The sequence below is a fragment of the Pelodiscus sinensis genome, chromosome 18, assembly GCF_052426305.1.
Source record: "Pelodiscus sinensis isolate ZL-2025 chromosome 18, ASM5242630v1, whole genome shotgun sequence".
Lineage (NCBI taxonomy): Eukaryota > Metazoa > Chordata > Testudines > Trionychidae > Pelodiscus > Pelodiscus sinensis.
In genome coordinates, this window is record NC_143069.1 from 26,781,538 (window position 1) to 26,796,503 (window position 14,966).

The 14,966-nt window shown below is 48.2% G+C and overlaps 1 protein-coding gene across 1 annotated transcript in view; it reads left to right on the forward strand.

The window, feature by feature from the left end:
• LOC149523326 (maestro heat-like repeat-containing protein family member 2A) overlaps window positions 1-14,966 on the forward strand; it is a 37,924-nt gene that overhangs the window by 1,029 nt on the left and 21,929 nt on the right. The window lies entirely within an intron of this gene.

Sequence of the window (14,966 nt, forward strand, 5' to 3'; positions counted from 1 at the left end):
CCAAAGGGCTCGGGCTGGCCCTGCCTGGAGGTGCTTTGGGGCTGCCTCCTGGGGCTGCATGTTGCAGACTGGCACTGCATGTAGTTCCACATGCACGGAGTGTAGCACAATATCCAGGCCAAGATGACCAAGCGACGATTGCATCCCATCCCCTCTGCGCCCGCCTTCCCTGCCCTGTGTGTGTGAAAAACAGAGCACTCACCTGATGATTCCTCCCCGTCCTCAGAGAATGCGTGTAAGACATCCAGGCCCTGGGGTACGGGCTTGAGGGTGAGGGTGACTGTGCTGGCTGTCTCCTCCTCCTCCTCCAGCTCGTCGTCGGATTCTTCCTCCTCCTGGCCTGGGAGCCCTGGGTTGGCAAAGATGAGCATCTCCAGCCCCAAGTCCACCACCAGGGGGGAGGAAGGGGCTGAACCACCCCCCAGGATGTGGTGGAGCTCAGCGTAGTAGGGCTAGGAGTGGGGTCCTGCCCCAGAGAGAGAGCTGTGCTCCCTTGCCCTCGCATAGCCCTGGCAGAGCTCCTTCACTTTCCTCCATACTTGTATGAGGTTCTGGAAGTGGTGGCCTCTTGTGGCCCGAGCCTCGGCCATCCGACCGTATATGTCGGCGTTGTGCCACTGGGAGCCGAGATCCTGCAGGGTCTCCTGCTCACCCCACACCTACAGGAAGGCCAGGATCTCTGCCCCGGACCACTATGGCACAAACCTCTTCGGGCCTCTGGCTGAGTCCTGGGAGCCCTGGTCATGCTCCCTGTGAGGGCCAGAGAGGTCTCAGGAGGCTTGTGGCTGGGCCATGGGTCCCAATTAGTGTGGCAGTCACAGCCACGCAGTGAGGTGCAGCTCTCTGGGCCAGCCCCCTGCCACAAGTGTTGTCCCAGGTGCCTGCAGCTTTAAGAGCTGGCCGGAGACAGGGACTATAGAGTTCTGATTAGTTTGGACGGAGTGGCCACCAGGGCACCTGTGCTATTTCCTGGAGGCCTCTTCTTTCAAAAGAACTCCCTCTTCTGCTCTTTCAGACAAAGACGTCTTCCTCGTGAAAGAACCCCTTGGTTCTTTCAACTTTTTGTCAAAAGAATGCAATAGCAGTATGGACGCAAGTATTTTTTTCTGGACTAACGGCAGTTATTCTGGAAAAACACTGCAGTGTAGACATACCCTAAGAGCCGAAATACCTCTGAGGTTCTGGGCATAAGGGCCTTAGACTTGGTGTCTGCCCTTTAGGTCTGAATAGGGTTTCCTGCCCCGCAGGTATACTAAGAAAGACATGACACTCCCTCACTCCCGCCTAATTCTCCACTTGAGTCATTTTCTCCTGTTTTTTGTCTTGTTGCTGAAACTTTCAATTTTCTCTTTTTTTAAAAAAAATATTGTTTTGAGTTTCCCCTGCCACTCTTTTGTGCTACTGTTCTGTCACCTGACGTTGCTACCATTGCATTGAGTCAGCTTAGGGTTATCATCTTTCCTGACCAGAGGGATGGGACACTATTGCTGTAAATGGCGTCCAGTCCATCCAGTTGGGAAAAATGGTAAGCCTAATTGTCAGCTCTTCCTAGTCTTGCCTGTGTACAAGAGATGCTTCATTAAATGATGCAACACAGGAGGCAGTTTGTATTGGCCCATGCGAGACACGGTTATATAGGCCTCTCCGAGCTGTCCAGGCCCCACAGTGGATGCCTCAACCATCAGATGGATGGGACCCATGGTGCCCAGGTAATTATCTGGGAAAATCTAGCACAGGGCAGTCAGAGGAGGTCATGCCCCCAAGCACACACCACAGTGGTGGGACCTGGAACAACCAACAGCCTACTGTGCTCCACCATCTCCCAGCTGGGTTGCTCTACTTCACTATGGTGGTGGCTGGGAAGCAGAGTGTCCTGGCCCTAGTCTCAGTACCCAGTGGGGTGAAGCAGGAGTGGGATTTGGGGGAAGGGATAGAGAGGGCTTGGGGCTCTCAAGTTTTCCAATAAGGGCTGCTGCTAATGCAGCAGCAGCCAGAGCCCAAGACCCTATCAATTGCTGCTGGAGCACCACACACTTTGGGTAGCTCGGAGGGAGGAAGTGCCACACCCCTTATGCGTGAAGCCATGTCCCTTCACCTCACCCGGGGTCCACAAAGGACATCATATGCAGAGACACAACTGGTTTTAATGAAGGAACAAGCCATGAACAGGAATTAATGACAATATTGGACTGCTCTCTGTAACAGAGCAGCATTCACCTCTCTTGAGTACCCCTTCTGGCTAAGCACATGTGCCTGCACTCTCTTGTCTGACTTCGGTGACACAGTCTCTGGCCGAGTCTCACTCATTGTGTGTGCTCATCAAAACCCCTTCCAGGGTACACATCTAATCGGAGCCTATCTTGGTTAGCTCTCTTATGTCCTTTTAAGTTTGTTCCCCACTCAAAGAGAGTGGTGTCCCCAGAGCTACCCCACCAAAATACAGCATTTTTGCCCTTACCTCAGGGCTTTATTTCAAAGTCCCATCACAGTCCAGCACTCGCCAATAGCTCTTCACAAGAGCTGTGTCCAGACTCAGGGTTTTTTTCGAAAAAAGTAGCCTTTTTTCGAAAGAACTTCCCCTGCGTCCAGACTCAAGCCGCGTTCTTTCGAAAGTAAATCGAAAGAACGCGGCTTTTCTTTCGACGGCGGTACACCTAATTCTACGAGGAAGAACGCCTTTTTCGAGGGAGATCCGTCGAAAGTAAGTGAGCGTGGACGGGGGGAGCCCTTTTTTTCGAAAGTATTGGCCTCCAGGAAGAAGCCCTGGAGGACAATCTGGGCCATGCGTTGCATGTCTGTGGTTCCTGGCTGCAGCCATTCCTTAAAGGGACAGGCACCTCACAGCCACTTGTTGCAGAGAAGGAGCCAGAGCACATGGCTACTTTGCTGCAGCATGTTCCAGCCCCAAGACCGTCCTGGCCCTTCCACCGAGGCTTCTGAGGACCCAGCCAAGGGCTCCAAGCGCCGGGCACCATCCTGGTCTGGCGCAGAGATCAAGAGCCTGCTGGAGCTCTGGGGAGAGGAGGAGGCCTTACAGGCCCTCAAAAGCCGGCGGCGAAACGCAGATATTTATGGCCGCGTGGCTGAAGCCCTGGTCCAGAAGGGCCACTACCCCCGCACCCAGGACCAGGTGCGGTCCAAAGTAAAAGAGCTGCACCAGGGGTACATCAAAGCCAGGGAGGAGAGCTCCCGTTCTGGGGCAGCCCCCCACTACTGCCCCTACTACCCCGAGCTGAACCAGATCCTGGGTGGCAGTGGAGAAGCACGCACACCACGGCGGTTCGTACAGTCTGGATTGGCAGACCCCATGGTGGACGCTCCCGAGCAGGACCCAGAGCAGTCTGGAGACGGGGACATGGTCCCAGAGGAGGAGGACAGTGAGGAGACGGCGACCCTCACCCTGGAGCCAGTCACCCAGACCCCAGAGGCCTCCCAGGCATCATCTGGCGCAGGAGAGGAAGCAGCAAGTGAGTGCAGTGAGGTTGTGTAACACCCGGGGGGGGGGGAGGGGAGGTAGGTGGGTGCACAGTGGGTGATGCACAAGGGAAACCTGTCATGCTCAGGCTGATGCCCAGGTCACACACACACACACACACAGTGTAACCTTCAGAATGTCTGATTCCCCTGTCTCAAGGGAGAGGGCATGCCCTTTTGGACAGCTGTTGCACACATGACTGATTGTGATAGAAATGTAGCCGTGTTACTCTGATCTGAGGAAGTGGGTCTGGCCCACGAAAGCTCATCCCCTAATAAACCATCCTGTTAGTATTTTAAGTGCTACAGAGTCCAGTTTTTAGGACTGATTGTGTGTTCTTCTTTTCCTCCACAGCCAGACCAGCCGTGGAAGAGGGCCGCAGCACCCCAGCCCCACCTCCATCTCCATCTCGGGGACATGGGAGCCGTAGACACAGGCGTGTCTATGCGAACATCCTCAGGCAGCACGTGGAGGCCGTGCAGGAGCTGAACTCCATCCTCAGAGAGAGGGCGGAGGCAGAGGATCGCTGGCGTGACCGGCTCATGGACGAGCTGGTCCTGCAGCGCACGTCCCTGTGTGCCACTCTCAGGGAGGTCTGCGGCTTGCCTGCTCCTGTGCCTGGTCCTGCTCCTCCAGCACCCCATGACCCCACCCCACCAAACCCCCCTTCCACAACAGCATCCCTTTCCCTCCTTGGACCTCCCTCTCCCCCAGCCCCCCCAGTTCCCCAGCCCCTCTCTCCCCCTGGCCCTCCTCTCCCCCAGGCTTCCACGTCCTAAGAGCACCCCATCCAGCCAACCGACAGGTGCACCACCCGATCCCGTAGCCGTGGAGCACCCCAAACACGAGGCCCAGGCAGGAGAGGGAAATCTGGCAAGCACCATGCAACCTGATCCCCTTCCCCCCTCCAGGTTTCCAGTCCCCTTCCCCACTCCAGGTTTCCAGTCCCCTTCCCCCCTCCAGGTTTCAAGCACCACCATCACCCCAGATAAAGCACAAACAAAGGGTTCAACAAAATGTTTCTTTATTGTAAATAGTGTTTTCAACAACAAAAATGAAAAAAAAATGTGTTATGTTTGCTACATTTATACTATTGTTGGAGAATATGTACAAACATTAAACATAACATTTTATTTTGCAACACACCCTGGTGTTACTGATGTGTCCAAACAGGGTCAGGAGATGGGTTGTGGAGGGAAGCTTCTATTGGGCCAGGGCCCAGTCCCCAGGCAGAAGCCCCTAAGTAGAGTCAGTGGCCTCCACTGGAGAATTGCTCCCGGAGGGCCTCCCGGATGCCAACAGCAGACCGGTGAGCCTGGCGGATGGCAGCTGTCCGGGGCTGGGCAAAGTGCCTCTCCTGGCCATCAGCACCTCTACCCCACCCTGGTAGGAAGGCATCCCCTTTCCTTTCCACCAGGTTATGGAGAACGCAACACGCGGCCACCACCTCAGGGATGTTGGTCTCCCCCATGTCGAGGCGTGTGAGCAAGCACCGGAATCTGCCTTTTAAACGTCCGAACGCACATTCCACCTGGTTGCGAACCCGGTTAAGGTGAGCATTAAACTGCTCCTTGCTCGCATCCAGGTGGCCGGTGTAGGGCTTCATCAGCCACGGCATCAGGGGATAGGCGGCATCAGCCACTATGCACACCGGCATGTGCACATCCCCAACCGCAAACTCACGATGTGGGAAAAATGTTCCTTCCTGAAGCCTCCGGTAGAGGTCCGAGTTCCTGAAGATGCGGGCATCGTGTGCCCGCCCTGACCACCCAACAGAAATGTCCGAAAACTGGCCACGATGGTCGACCAGGGCCTGGAGGACCATAGAAAAGTAGCCCTTTCTGTTGATGAATTGGGCTGCTCGATGGGGCGGTGCACGGATTGCAATGTGTGTCCCATCGAGCGCTCCTCCGCAATTCGGGAAGCCGAGGGCAGCAAAGCCGGCCATGACGCTGTCCAGATCTGGTAGACAGATGAGCCTGTTGAGCAGCTCTGAATTGATGGCCCTCACCACCTGCAGAACGAGACAGACAACAAAATGTTAGAAGGGGTGCCTTATCTCTTAGGAGGAGAACCCACCGCCCACCTTCCCTCTCAAACACCCGGGAATCCCCTCCTCAGAACCCCCCCCCCCAACAATTCAGGGTGAGTGGAGGAGCTCCCTCCCACTCCCACTCCACTTGGCCCTTCATAGAATCATAGAATCATAGAATAATAGGACTGGAAGGGACCTCGAGAGGTCATCGAGTCCAGTCCCCCGCCCTCAAGGCAGGATCAAGCTCCGTCTACACCATCCCTGACAGATGTCTATCTAACCTGTTCTTAAATATCTCCAGAGAGGGAGATTCCACCACCTCCCTTGGCAATTTATTCCAATATTTGACCACCCTGACAGTTAGGAATTTTTTCCTAATGTCCAATCTAAACCTCCCCTGCTGCACTTTAAGCCCATTACTCCTTGTCCTGTCCTCAGAAACCAAGAGGAACAAATTTTCGCCTTCCTCCTTGTGACACCCTTTTAGATATTTGAAAACCGCTATCATGTCCCCCCTTAATCTTCTTTTTTCCAAACTAAACAAGCCCAGTTCATGAAGCCTGGCTTCATAGGTCATGTTCTCTAGACCTTTAATCATTCTTGTCGCTCTTCTCTGCACCCTTTCCAATTTCTCCACATCTTTCTTGAAATGTGGCGCCCAGAACTGGACACAGTACTCCAGCTGAGGCCTAACTAGTCCAGAATAGAGCGGCAGAATGACTTCACGAGTTTTGCTTACAACACACCTGTTGATACAACCTAGAATCATATTTGCTTTTTTTGCAACAGCATCACACTGTTGACTCATATTCAACTTGTGGTCCACTATGACCCCTAGATCCCTTTCCGCCAAGCTCCTTCCTAGACAGTCGCTTCCCATCTTGTATGTATGGAACTGATTGTTCCTTCCTAAGTGGAGCACTTTGCATTTCTCTTTATTAAACCTCATCCTGTTTACCTCTGACCATTTCTCTAACTTGCTAAGGTCATTTTGAATTATGTCCCTATCCTCCAAAGAAGTCGCAACCCCACCCAGTTTGGTATCATCTGCAAACTTAATAAGAGTACTCTCTATCCCAATATCTACATCATTGATGAAGATATTGAATAGTACGGGTCCCAAAACAGACCCTTGAGGAACTCCACTTGTTATCCCTTTCCAGCAGGATTTAGAACCGTTAACAACAACTCTCTGACTACGGTTATCCAGCCAATTATGCACCCACCTTATCGTGGCCCTATCTAAGTTATATTTGCCTAGTTTATCAATAAGAATATCATGCGAGACCGTATCAAATGCCTTACTAAAGTCTAGGTATATGACATCCACCGCTTCTCCCTTATCCACAAGGCTCGTTATCTTATCAAAGAAAGCTATCAGATTAGTTTGGCATGACTTGTTCTTCACAAACCCATGCTGGCTATTCCCTATCACTTTATTACTTTCCAAGTGTTTGCATACGATTTCCTTAATTACCTGCTCCATTATCTTCCCTGGGACAGACGTTAAACTGACCGGTCTATAATTTCCTGGGTTGTTCTTATTCCCCTTTTTATAGATGGGCACAATATTTGCCCTTTTCCAGTCTTCTGGAATCTCCCCTGTCTGCCATGATTTTTCAAAGATCATAGCTAAAGGCTCAGATACCTCCTCTATCAGCTCCTTGAGTATCCTGGGATGCATTTCATCAGGACCTGGTGACTTGCTGACATCTAACTTTCCTAAGTGATTTTTAACTTGTTCTTTGTGTATCCTATCTTCTAAACTTACCCTCTCTCTGCTTGTATTCACTACGTTAGGCACACCTCCAGACTTCTCGGTGAAGACCGAAACAAAGAAGTCATTGAGCATCTCCGCCATTTCCAAGTTCCCTGTTACTGCTTCTCCCTCCTCGCTAAGCAGTGGGCCTACCCTGTCCTTGGTCTTCCTCTTGCTTTTAATGTATTTATAAAAGGTCTTCTTGTTTCCCTTTATGCCTGTAGCTAGTTTGATCTCATTTTGTGCCTTTGCCTTTCTAATCTTGCCCCTGCATTCCCGTGTTGCTTGCCTATATTCATCCTTTGTTAGTTGTCCTAGTTTCCATTTTTTATATGACTCCTTTTTTATTTTGAGATCATGCAAGATCTCCTTGTTAAGCCAAGCTGGTCTTTTGCCATATTTTCTATCTTTCCTACACAGCGGAATTGTTTGCTTTTGGGCCCTTAACAACATCCCTTTGAAATACTTCCAACTCTCCTCAGTTGTTTTTCCCTTCAGTCTTGCTTCCCATGGGACCTTACCTACAAGTTCTCTGAGCTTATCAAAATCTGCCTTCCTGAAATCCATAACCTCAATTGTGCTGGTCCCCCTTCTGCCTTTCCTTAAGATCATGAACTCTATTATTTCGTGATCACTGTCCCCTATACTGTCTTCCACTTTCAAGTTCTCAACTAGTTCCTCCCTATTTGTTAAAACCAAATCCAGAACAGCTTCTCCTCTGGTAGCTTTTTCAACCTTCTGAAACAGAAAGTTGTCTCCAATGCAGTCCAGAAACTTATTGGATAGCCTGTGCCTTGCTGTGTTAGTTACCCAACATATGTCTGGATAGTTGAAGTCCCCCATCACCACCAAATCTTGGGCTTTGGATAGTTTTGTTAATTGTTTAAAAAAGGCCTCATCTACCTCTTCCACCTGGCTAGGTGGCCTGTAGTAGACTCCTAGCATGATATCACCCTCGTTTTTTACCCCTTTTAGCTTAACCCAGAGACTCTCTACACAGCTATCTCCTACGTTCATCTCCACTTCAGTCCAATCATCTCCACTTCCTGACAGTCTCCCTTCCCCCCACCCCAAACTGTGACTGTCCCCAGACAATGACTTACCTCCATCAGGATGGATCCTACGGTAGACCTGCCCACGCCAAATTGGTGTCCCACGGAGCGGTAGCTGTCGGGGGTTGCCAGCTTCCAGAGGGCAATGGCGATCCTCTTTTCCAGGGGGATGGCGGGCCGCAGGTGGGTGTCTTGCCGTTGCAGAGCAGGGGCGAGCCAGGTACACAGCTCCTGGAAAGTGGTCTTTCGCATCCGGAAGTTGCGTAGCCAGTCTCGGTCATCCCAGATCTCCATCACGAGCCGGTCCCACCAGTCAGAGCTGGTGTCAAACCTCCAAACACGCCTGTCCACGAAAAAGTTTGGAGTCAAGGGCAGTGCGGCTGCTTGACGGAGGAGCCCCTCGTACCTCTGGTCTGGGTCAAGCTCGGGAAGTAGCCTCATGACAGTGTCATGCAGATGCAGCAACAGCTGCAGTATGGTGGTGTGGGGCCATCGCCTGCCCAGGGGCAGCTCTGGCTCCATGCCAAAAAAAAGGGTCTCAAAGCGAAAAACCTCAAAAGAAAAAAGCTGCTGGGGTGTCCCAGGAAGCTGAGCACTCCAAAGCAGCACTGCAATGCCTTGCTTACTTCCTCGAGGGACAGCAAAGGCAGCTGCAGGAGCAGAGCAACGGGTGTTCAGGAGTGTCCCTCTCACCACGCGTCTCTGCAAAGGGCAGGCAGGCAGCACCCGGAAGGAAATGCTGCCCCCATGCCCTGGCAGAAGCAGTTCCGGGTGGCTTTCAATTTCGAAAGAGCGTCCAGCAGTCTGGATGCTCTTTTTCGAAAAAGCGGATCGATTTTTCGATCCGCGTATTGTAGTCTAGACACGCTCTTTCGAAAGAGGCTCTTTCGAAAGAAGCCTGCAGTCTAGACATAGCCAAGGAGCTGTCTGCAGTGCTGCCACTCTCTCAGGCAGCCTGTCTCCTGGTTCTGCATACCTTGTGGCCTCCAGAGACACTGACTGATACTGGTCTTTCCTCTGCTTTGATAGGACTTTCCTGGCCCTGATTGGTTGCTTCTCCCACAGCCACTCCAGTCTGTCTGGAGGACTTTTCTATTGTGTCTCTAGGGTATGGTCAGACCATAGGGCCTCCAGGAGGGGATCCCAAGGCCAGGTCAATTGCATCACGTTCCCTTTGTCTGTAAAAATGTTTATGGACGAAAAGAATCATAGAATCGTAGAATACTAGGACTGGAAGGGACCGCGAGAGGTCATCGAATCCAGGCCCCTACCCTCATGGAAAGACCAAATACTGTCTAGACCATCCCTGATAGACATTCATTTAACCTACTCTTAAATATCTCCAGAGATGGGGATTCCACAACCTCCCTGGGCAATTTCTTCCAGGCTGTGTCTAGACTGCATCCTTTTTCTGTAAAAGGGATGCAAATTAGACACATTGCAATTGCAAATGAAGCGAGGATTTAAATACCCCCGCTTCATTTGCATAAACATGGCTGCCGCTTTTTTCTGGCTCGGAGCTTTGCCGGAAAAAGCGCCAGTCTAGACGGGGATCTTTCGGAAAATAAAGCCTTTTCCGTAAGATCCCTTATTCCTTTTTTTAAGAGGCATAAGGGATCTTTTGGAAAAGGCTTTATTTTCCGAAAGATCCGCGTCTAGACTGGCGCTTTTTTCCGGCAAAGCTCCGAGCCGGAAAAAAGCAGCAGCTATGTTTATGCAAATGAAGCAGGGGGGATTTAAATCCCCACCTCATTTGCAATTGCGATGTGTCTAATTTGCATCCCTTTTACGGAAAAAGGATGCATTCTAGACACAGCCCTAGTGTTTGACTACCCTGATAGTTAGGAACTTTTTCCTAATGTCCAACCTAAATCTCCCTTGCTGCAGTTTAATCCCATTGCTTCTTGTTCTATCCTCAGAGGCCAAGATGAACAAGTTTTCTCCCTCCTCCTTATGACACCCTTTTAGATACCTGAAAACGGCTATCATGTTCCCCCTCAGTCTTCTCTTTTCTAAACTAAACAAACCCAATTGTTTCAGCTTTCCTTCATAGGTCATGTTCTCTAGACCTTTAATCATTCTTGTTGCTCTTCTCTGGACCCTCTCCAGTTTCTCCACATCTTTCTTGAAATGTGGTGCCCAGAACTGGACACAATACTCCAACTGAGGCCTAACCAGCGCAGAGTAGAGTGGAAGAATGACTTCTCATGTCTTGCTGACAACAAGCAGTATAAGAACCTCTATAGAGTAGTGAAGGAAAAAAGAGCCTCTTCCCAGGATTATCCCTGTCCCTGTCCCTACAGATAGAATCATAGAATCATGCGGAGTATAATTTGATGTATTTCTACAACAGGGAATATAAATAACAAACCCACACCACTAGGTGGAGGCAGATATTTTGAGGAGTTTGTGAGAAAACTTTCAAAAAAGAGAAGTAATATTGGAATTCTGCTTTAAGTCATTTGGCTCCCATCTCAGCAGAGTGATCTGTACAATGCTGGATCTTTAATTTTTTTCCATGAAAGAACCTGGTTAAAATCTTTTAAATAAATCATGTTATTTCCACTCTCCTATTTGTCTGTGCTCTAATAGGGATAGAAAAAATATAATTATTGGCTAATAATGGCTTATATTTGAATCAGAGAGTTAGTAAAATTATTTAAAAAGGAAAATCTCTCTAGAAATGCATATTGTTGTTGCATCAAATTCTGCCGTCCTTGCTCAGATCCTCCCAGGTATTGAGATTCCTGGCTCCCATTGGTTTCAATGGAAATTAGTCTAAATACCTTTGAAGATCTGGGCCTCATACCCTACTCTGACAAAACTTAGGTTGAATTAGAGTCAGTCAAACGCTGAGCGGGATTAAGGTGTGCATCTTACTGCACATTGTACAAAAGCTTCTTGCTATCAGTCTATTTTTTGCAGTACAGCTGCTCCCCGAGTTGCAAATGGTCGAGTTACGACCGTTCGCACTTACAACCAAAGCTCCCATGGAGCAGTCGTAAAGGCGGTCCCCGTGTTACGAATGTGACCCGCGCTTACAAACAGCGTGGTCACGTGTAACTCAATGGGGTCCAAGTTACAAACTGATCGAGTTACAGCCAAGTGTTTGGTCTGTAAGTCGGAGAGAGGCTGTAATGTTTTTTCTTTATTCACCAGTTTTGTTTTCTTGCCTCCTTGGACATGTTGGACTTTGTACATAATGGTGAATAAATGGTATATTTATCATCCTCTCTGACTGTAATGTGTTTTGAGTGATGGCAAATTGTCAAGCCATATTCAGTACAGGCTGATCAATTGATACCTATTAGTGAGATAAGCATGTGAATTGTAAGCCCAGGACTTGCTAAGGGCAGGATCCCACTACTACTTGCTGCAGGACAGTGTGCGTTGCTGCAGAACTCTTAGTTGTGTATGTGCACATGACTTGTTTTTGTAAAAATCTGGCCCTGGGGCAAATAAACTAACATTCAACCAACGATTCAGCTTTTTATCTTGTAAAATACAACCAACTGATAAGTAAAATACAACCAAGTAATAAGTAAAGTTTCCTTTTGAGGATATACTATTGCACCAAGATCGGAATGAAGGTTATATGCTAACTTATGAGTTCCCTGACGTCTGCACGGTGTTTGTGATGACTTTGCTACACACATTGGTGTCCTTAATCTGTTCTGTGGTCCTGGGGTTATTTGTCACATGCACAAACATTATTCCTATTGCTGATCCACCCATAGTGGACTGATATTGGATGCCTTGCTCTCATGTGAACAGATACAACGAACAAGCATTGTTACAGTTACCTGTACATGATGCTGTGTTTTTGAAAGGCCTGAACTTATGGAGCAGGCGTAGACAGTGAGGGATGCATAAAACTAGCAGAGACAGGAAGTCTCTCTGTGATGACCATGCCCTTAGCTTCTTGTGGAAGTGACCTCCTGTGCATGTATTAAATATGGAGTACTCTTGAACTGTACTGCTGTACACTTTCTATCTAGTGCAGTTGTATAAGACCCCAGTTTGCACAATGGTATGGAACTGGGGCTTAGCCACAACAGACCCTGAATCAGGGAGAAAGTTTCCTAAATATGTAGTATTATTACACTAGTTTCATGTTGGTACCTGGTCAAAGTAGGCTTATCTTCTTGCTTAATTATCTTCTCTGTTGTGCTGTGAATAAATATTACTTAATGACAGTTAAGGACCATCTTATTCTGAGTTTGTACAGGTCCTAAGGCAATGAGATTCTGGCCTATGACTGGGACTATGAGGCAGTACCGCAATACAAATAATCACATGCTGATCTACAGAAATATTTTTCTGCCTTGGACATCCCCACTAGCTTGAGAGATCCAGATGTATCAGTTAGTGAAAATGGAAGCATGTGAACTTGACAGCTTCAGTTTCAGTCCCCTTGTTTCCTGCACTGAGTGTTTTTTCTGCTTTTTACACTAAATGGTAAGCATGTCCACATAATAGTGTGATGAAGATGGATGGATGGGAGGTTTTGACTTCCTTAGTCATGGCGTACTGTTGCAGGAAGGAGGTTTGCTGGGAAGAGATGGGGTCGATCTGACCACAAAAGGGAAGGACATCTTAATGCAGTGACTCACCAATCTTATTAGAAGGGCTTTAAACTAAGTTGAGTAGGGGCAGGTGACAAAAGGCAACTAGGTTCAAAAGGTATCTTTAATAGAGGACTAGTTCTTTGGGGAGAATCAGATATGGAAAATTAGAGTAGAATTACAGGAGCAACAAGAGGGAAATTCCTGGGGGGAATTTGATCAATCCCTTAGATCAGTGTTTCTCAAAGTGATCCGTGAAACCACTTTGAGAAAGTTGCTAACTGGCCGCGCCGGTGTGTTTATTTATGTTGGAAATAAGCCAGGACACTCTGGATGCAGGTGAAAACAAGCAGAGGATTTATTATACATCAGCTGATGGAGTGACACGCAGGGGTTACCCTGGTGAACACTGGTTAATTAACACAATACAATAGATTATATAGTCAGCAGGAGGACGGAGGAAAAATGATTTGATAGGTCTAGCAGCAAGACGAAATGAGCACATAAGCCAATAGAACTACTCAAGATTACATAATATCTCCACCCATTGCAAAGTAACAGCTCGTTAATTAATATACAGGTGGTTATTGTTCAAATGCCAAAACATGTCAGCAAAACAGTAATAACATTTTAGTCTCCATAGATGATGATGTTGCTATAGGAGGCGGGTATGGCCTTGAGTTGGTGCAGCACTTGGTTCTCAGGCTTATTATCTAGGAGTGAAGCAAGACAGTTTAAGCAAATTTTATGAATGTTATCTCAAGCAAAATGTGTTACGTTACCAACTGAGACCCAGTTCGAGTGTTTTAGAACGTGGTTGCTATGGTGCCCAGGGTCTTTCACTGTCTGCAGTTCTTATCCTGACTGTGGTGTTCCCAGGCCTTAATCCTAGAATGGAGTTATGCTGTTTAGAGGCCTACTAGCACATTTAGGGCTGCCTCAGTTTACCCTACAATTTACCAGCACTGAGGCCACGGAGCCTTGCAGGTCCCTTTGGCTCTGGTTAGCCAGTCATAGCAAAAGGAGCTGTGGCTGCTGCTTCCCATGGCTCCCTTTGGCTGCAAACAGCAAGTCGGATCCAATGGGAGCCACGAGGCTTTGTGGCTGCGGCACCAGTAAATAAACACACCAGTGTAGCCAGTTAGCAGTTTTCTCAAAGTGGTTTCATGGACCATTTTGAGTGTCACTGCTTTAGACGTCTACTCACAAATTCAAGGAATAACAGGAATAAGCAGTCAGAATTGGGAGTACTAATAGACAAGTCATAACTGAGCTTAAGTGGCATCTCAGATACTTGATGGGATAAATCTCATAACTGCAGTATTGGCATAGAGGGGTACATCTTGTTCAGGAAGAGCATGTAGGAATAAAAGGGAGGTGGTGTTGTATTGTACACTTGTTCTGAGTTCCAGAAAGAGGCACGAGGCAGACCAGCTGAAAGTCTCTGGGTAAAGACGAAGTGGGGAAAACACATCCAAACCAGGAGGAGGAGGGAGATGAGGCATTTCTAGAACAAATAAAACAAATATCCAGACCCTTATAGTAATGAGGGACTTTACCTACCTAGGCATCAGTGGGAAAAGTAATATGATAAAACACAAAATATCCACTAAGTTCTTGGAATGTCATGGGGACAATGCTTTGTTTCAGAAACTGAAGGAAGTAACCCAGGGCATAGGCATTTAAGAATTGATTCTGACCAACAGGGAGGAGATGGTTGTGAACCTGTAGGTAGAGGCCTATTTGGGAGAAAGTGATTATGAATAAGGCTGTGAATCATTCATGGAGGTCACAGAAATCATGAAACAAAAAACAGGACTGTGTAGCACTTTAAAGACTAACAAGATGGTTTATTAGGTGATGAGCTTCCGTGGGCCAGACCCACTTCCTCAGATCAAATAGTGGAAGAAAATTGACACAACCATATATACCAAAGGATACCATCAAAAAAAATGAACACATATGAAAAGGACAAATCAAATTTCATGTGTTCATTTTTTTGATTGTATCCCTTTGGTATATACGGTTGTGCCAATTTTCTTCCACTATTTGATCTGAGGAAGTGGGTCTGGCCCACGAA